The 6,679-nt window shown below is 40.2% G+C and overlaps 1 pseudogene; it reads left to right on the forward strand.

The window, feature by feature from the left end:
* The first annotated feature begins 887 nt into the window (after positions 1-887).
* Positions 888-1,412, forward strand: LOC149239018 (UDP-glycosyltransferase 72B1 pseudogene; annotated as a pseudogene).
* Positions 1,413-6,679: the final 5,267 nt, after the last annotated feature.

Below are 6,679 nucleotides of genomic sequence, written 5' to 3' on the forward strand. Positions count from 1 at the left end.
ATGCTGGGCACACCAATCAACCATTTGCTACATGAGTTTCCAAAGAATCACTGGACTCTGGCATGATTAGCATTCAACTTGCATTTTACGAGATAGTAAAGATACATGGACAGGGTATCTCTAGAACATGACATCATGCCCCTGAGTAACAAATCTAAAAGAAACCTGTATAAACAAAACAAATACATTTCCAACTGGCTTATCACATATTTCCTTAAAATTTGTGATAGATAACCTACCATAAACAATCCAAAACTCAAACTGGACTGGACGACCTCTTATATCTAATCAAGACTGGGGACTTGAGGCTATTGTGCAAATTACTGCATACACATTCCATGGCAACCTGTACTACAAACTTTCAAATATAGTATGAGCTCCCATATCCCTCTCAAGGAATTATAAGTTTTTCTCCAGCATAGATGGTGTCATCAGTGTACTTATTTGCAGCTTTTATTTGATCAACTGAAACCTGCACTTAACCAAGGAAACAGAACCAGTTACACAAGTCTTATACAATGGATAGAAGGGAACAACATGGCAGCTTAGTTTCACATGCATTCAAAATGATGGAACACATATCCCCATATTAAACCACGTCCTAATCAGAGAGTTGCTATGATTGACAATCTAGGCCATGACATTGCCACATCACATATACACTACATCCACTTTAATTATAATTTCTTTCTGACGGGCCTTCTGCCGATTCTCGGAATAGATTTGCCAGACCCTCTTCTAGACAGATCTGATATTTCATTCAACTGGTTCATTCAACATTCCCTTCGGCTTCAGGAAGCTCATGGAATTCTGATAAATACATGCCAAGAAATGGAACTAGCACAAATAAAAGCTCTCAAGGAAGGAAGGTTCTGAGCGCTGTTGAAATGACCCCTTCTATTTATCCCGTTGGGCTGCTAATAGCTTTGTCTCTGTTAGAATCTGAAGAGAAGTTTGAGAAGGAGGGTTGCCTCAAATGGCTGGACCGCCAGCCTGCCTCGTCAATTCTGTTCGTTTCTTTTGGGAGCCGCGGCACCCTGTCGGAGAATCAGATTCAGGGACTAGCTTTGGGGCTAGAAGCAAGCGTGCAGCGGTTCCTTTGGGTGTTGCGTAAGGAGCCTCCTCCTCCAACTGAATCCACGATGACTACCGAAGCAGATATGAGGGAGGTTCTACCTGAGGGTTTCGAGACTCGAATCCAGGACCGTGGATTTGTGGTGGATTCATGGGTGCCTCAGATTGTTGTCCTCTCTCATCCATCCACAGACGGTTTCCTTTTTCATTGTGGTTGGAATTCAACGATTGAAAGCATCTTACATGAAGTGCCGATGATCCCTTGGCCTCTCTTTTATGAACAGAGAATGAATGCCTTCCTTTTAGTGAAGGAGATGAAGGTGGGCATTGAAGCGTAGAAGGGCGCAGATGCATTGGTGAAGAGAGAGGAAGTGGAAAGAGCGGCGAGGGAATTAATGGAAGGAGAGGGGGAATGGAAATGAAGAAGGGGATGGCAAAATTGAGGGGAAGGCCCATCATTGAGTGACAACTGTCTTAAGGATGGAAAACATCACGAAAACGGTTTCTAAAAAGCGCAATATTCTCAACTGCCTACGACATTCCAATAATCTGAACCGCCTACAACATTTTTCACCGACGATCTAATGGTTGGAGTTTATTCCATCGTCTAACAATCGATCTAAGGGCCCATAACGAGACACCACGGCATGGAGGGGAGTTCCTTTCAGAGGGAACGCCTTCCTTCTAGTGAAGGAGATGAAGGTGGGCATTGAAGCGTAGAAGGGCACAGATGCATTGGTGAAGAGAGAGGAAGTGGAAAGAGCGGCAAGGGAATTAATGGAAGGAGAGGGGGAATGGAAATGAAGAAGGGGATGGAAAAATTGAGGGGAAGGCCCATCATTGAGTGAAAACTGTCTTAAGGATGGAAAACATCACGAAAAAGGTTTCTAAAAAGTGCAATATTCTCAACTGCCTACGACATTCCAATAATCTGAACTGCCTACAACATTTTTCACCAACAATCTAATGGCTGGAGTTTATTACATCGTTTAACAATCGATCTAAGGGCCCATAACGAGACACCGTGGCATGGAGGAGAGTTCCTTTCAGAGGGAACGCCTTACGGCGTAACTATTGTTGTTGAGGCCATCATGGAATGCTAGTAGAATTGCGTGGGAATGTGGTCTTGTCAGAGGAGAACGAAAACGTCAAGACAATGGTTGTAATCTCCTCTTGATTCAATATATATGCAAATATCGATTGATTTCCTACATGATTTGTCATCTTACATATTCATGCATTAGTGTTTCTTGAATTTTTAAGTAGGTTGAATTACAATTTGTCTATTATCATGGTTGTTGTTTGCTGTTGTTTACTTGTTTTAGGTGTTTGAAGAAGGAAGCGAGAGATAGCTGGAGTGTGCAAGCAAGGACATCATCAAACGGGATATGTGTACTAAGAGGTAGGTCCTATTAATTGGTTATAACCTAGGAAAATCTTCCATAGAATGTATCAGTTGTGGCTAGACCCATTATCGGGCTAGAGGAATTTGTTTGTGTCTTCACATATAATTTTACTTCACCACAAATTGGTGAATCCGCTCGAGAACAATCCTTCTATTTTTCTTGTTTGAGATTTCATGATTTTGTGTGAAATTTTCAAGTTCCAATTTTTCCTTTTGGTTGTGTTTATTTTCCTTTGCTTATTGGTCTGAGTTTGAAATTCATAGTATCAAATATGGTCCCAGCTTTAAATTCTTTTATTTTTTTTCTTGGCTGGCTGACAACCACGTCTGTCAGTGCCATATACTAAGAAACAGTCACGCTGACTTTCCTTCGGTGCTTTTTGTTAGTTAGGCAGTCATGCCGATGCCTATAAGTGAAGATTAAGGTTTGTCTCCAATCTTGGCCAGTGTGTTTTTCTCTCATGATTTCTACCCTGTAAGCTCTTTAGACCCTCTTCTCCCTGACTAGAGAGATTAATTTAGCTTGGTTTGTGTGCTTTCTTGGTTTAGCACACCCTCTGATGTGTTAAGTTTGGCCCTGTGTGAAGTTCTTTTTTATTTTTTTTCTTTGAATCCCTCAATCAGCGCTCTTTTTGGCCAAGTAGTCACATAGATCAGGCCTATCAGCGCTAGTTTTAGCTTGAAAGTCATGGTGGTTGTGCTGATCAGTGATAATTTTTTTCCCAAAAGTTGCTCTAGTCTCTGAGTTAAGAAAAAATCATAATTTCTCCCATTCCAGTGCCAATGTGTCTTGACCCTCAGACTCCCTTCTTCAGACTCCCATGTTCATTCCTTCATATTTAATTGAATGAGTGAAAGAGTCTCGTTTGTTCTCTTATTTCGAGTGTCTCTTTTCTCAATCTGAGCATAGATTACATTGCTTGGTTTGTCGATTGAAGCATTTGTGTGTATGGTCTATTTGATTCAGGGAAGAAATTGTTTTTAGTTTCATTTACCATGGTTTGGATTTGATCGATGCTTATTTTTTCGGAATCGGGAATTATTCATTTAAAGTGCTTTATGTGAAAGATTCATTTTGCATTTTATGAAAAGGTGAACATCATTCTAGTTTACTTAAGCAAAAATATTGCATTAGTAGCGTTATTGAGGAGTTAGAATTGAATCATCATAGGCATGGAAATGAAATGAAACTTCTTTTTGTTCAGGGAAGATTAAGTGCATTTAGGACATACATTAATGAAAGATTTCATTCTTTGATTGCTACATTGATTTTGTGTTCCCTATCTCTCAATTAGTGTTAACTTTCATCAAAGACAAAGATCTCTTTTCTCATATCACTGCATGTAGGGGTTTTGTCAGATGACAACGGTAGGGCCTTGTAATTGAAACCTAATTTGAGATCAACCATTAAAATTTATTGTATTAACGTAAGGAAGCATTGCAATGTAACACTCACATTTAGTGATCTAGGCAAGAGACGTGTTTTGACATCTTTAAACCTAGCAGCTATCGTTCGCTTCAGCACTAGACAATGCTAGTATGGACTTCTTCTCCCCGTACGATCATGTATATAAAGGGAGAACCCACTAGGTTTGCAATCCTTTATCCTTTGGAGGCTAATTCTGCCACCTTGTAAATGTGATACACTGAACACATCATTCGGGAAGATTTCCTTCCCGTACTTCTCGGTTCACCAAGAGGTATTCTGCAGGATTTCCTGGTAATCCTTCATGCCTAGAGTACCCTAAGTAGTCATCTTTTATCTTTACTGAATCTTTAAATTTGAAAATATTATCAAGCACTTGTTGTTTCGAGCTCGTTAACTCCAAAAGAAACTAGAGTTATCTTTCGTCCTTTTCTCGACTCTTAAAAGATGAAAAGGTAAATTTTTGTTTTAGTGTCTTAAAATTAACATCCCATGAAATATCCCTGGTTAAAGTTATATTCCTTAGTGTTTATTTAAAATTAAATTCCAATGGCATCATCCCTAGAGTCTACGAGTCAAGGATTCCCCTTGGATGGGAATCCTGGTCCTTTTCCTTCTCTTGGAAATGTTGGTGCTCCTTATATGGCAATGTTGTTCCTCCCACGGTTAACCATTGGTTTACCTATCTAGTTATTTTCGACCTCCATGGTTTTGATTGTCCCAACACCTGCCCTGCCATATCCCTCATTCGAATCATGTCAAGATGATTCTATGGATGAACCCTCGCCTTCTTCCCCCATTTCTTCACCCTCCTCTTCTACTTCGCTTGGTGAAAGTTTGAAATCTAGTAACCAAGAGGCTAAGAAGAAGAAGAAGAAGACGAATAAGAAGAAGTCAAATAAGCGAGAGGCCAATCATGCATCTATTACTTCAAATTCACCCCTCATCAACAAACCTTCTGATCCTTCATGGAAGGTAAAATTCCCTTACAGGTTGTGTAAGGGTGACCATCTCCTTCGAGACTGTCTTGGCATTCCCAGAGTCTTAGAGCTATGGTCTCAAGACCTGAACCAACAATCCCTATCGACCTCTGGAGATCATGTTGATGTTACGCCTTCAACTAATAATGGTAAGAAGAAGGGAAATATTAGATTCCCTTGTAGGTTATGTGAAGGAGAGCATCTTCTTCACCTTTGTCCTCTTATGGATAAAGCTTCCAAAATTCTGGAAAACCTTATAGCTCCTCAACCCCAACTTCCTTTTGGTTATCAGAGGCTTTCTTCTAGCCCCCTCCTAGTTGGTAAAGAGATTGACTTGATTCATCTCTTGCTGGTCCTGCTCTTCTTGAGAGAGACTCACTTGTCTCTGTTCCTGACCAACCATTCGTCAAAAAGAGTGTCGACTTGGCTCACTCTGTTCCCCAAGAGAGTGGTGATCATACTGCTCATGTTCTTCTTGTCTCCTCAAATTATCGTGAATCAAAGAGTGACCCTCCCATCTTGGTTGTTTAGGAGAGTCTTTCTTCTATTCCTGAAGAGCATAGGGGAAATCATATGATACCCCCACCAAGTAGTTCTTTCATCTCTTTTGATTGGAGTCAATTGACTGCTTTCAGTCTCCCACCTTATGTACCTTTCAAGATTACAGTACAAGCCTATAATAGGGTAGTACATGGCACTATATTGGATGAAGGCGCGTATGTTAGCATCATATCTTCTACTACTTGGCAAGCTTTGGGCTCCCCACAGCTTGTGCCTGTCACCCAGAATCTATTGGATTTCAATGGAGGAATGATTTAGCCCTTAGGGATCCTTCCAAAGTTACTTATTACTTTGGGAGGAAAAATTGTCTATATAGACATGATGGTAGTCCAAGGTCCCTTAGATTTCAATTTTCTCCTTGGACGTGAATATGTTTATGTCAAGGGAGAGCTTGTTTCTTCACTTTTCCGCGTGGTTTGTTTTCCGCACGAAGGGAGAATTGTGACTGTTGATCAACTATCATTCATTGGTCACTAGGTGCCTCCTTTGCAACCATCATCCCCTATCGTCTCTTGTTTTCAAGAACTACCTTCCGTGCAATAGGTCAACTATGTGGCTACCCTTTCCATCTCTGCATCTGCTGATGATCATACAAATGGTATTTTACATTATGTACTAGGGGCATTGGAACCTGATCTGTCTTTGGTACCAAATGACATGTATTCCTCCCAGAGCATGGTTCTTACATCTAGTGAAGACCTATTAGGAGCCATGTTCTCGTATGGTCCATGATCAGATTACTGAGGATAGTTTTTTCCTATGTCAACCTCATAAAAAAAATGAAACAAAGGATGTGACGATACTTCCTAGTCTTGTGTTAACCTCATTAAAAAATGAACCAAGTGTATGAGGATAGTTCCTAGTCTTGTGTCAACCTTGTTAAAAAATGAAATAAGGAGTCATGAGGATAGTTCCTAGTCTTGTGTCAACCCCGTTAAAAAAATGAAACAAGGAGTCGTGAGCATAGTTCATTGTCATGTGCCAAGCTCACTAAAAAACAAAACAAGGGTTATGAGAATAGTTATTTTTCTTGTGTCAAGCTCATTAAAAAATGAAACAAGGGTCTCGAGGATAGTTCTTTTACTATGTCAACCTCATTAAAAAATGAAGAAAATCCCTTTCCCAAATCGAGTCTTCTATTAAGATCTCATAAAATCCTAGTCGATTCTTTCCAAGATCTCGAAACTGAACCTTCATTCCATCCACCTCGTGTTGAAAAGTGGGCAACAAGAA

Source organism: Pinus tabuliformis, chromosome 8, assembly GCF_031772625.1.
Source record: "Pinus tabuliformis cultivar Carrire ecotype Pingquan chromosome 8, CPIR1, whole genome shotgun sequence".
Classification (NCBI taxonomy): domain Eukaryota; kingdom Viridiplantae; phylum Streptophyta; class Pinopsida; order Pinales; family Pinaceae; genus Pinus; species Pinus tabuliformis.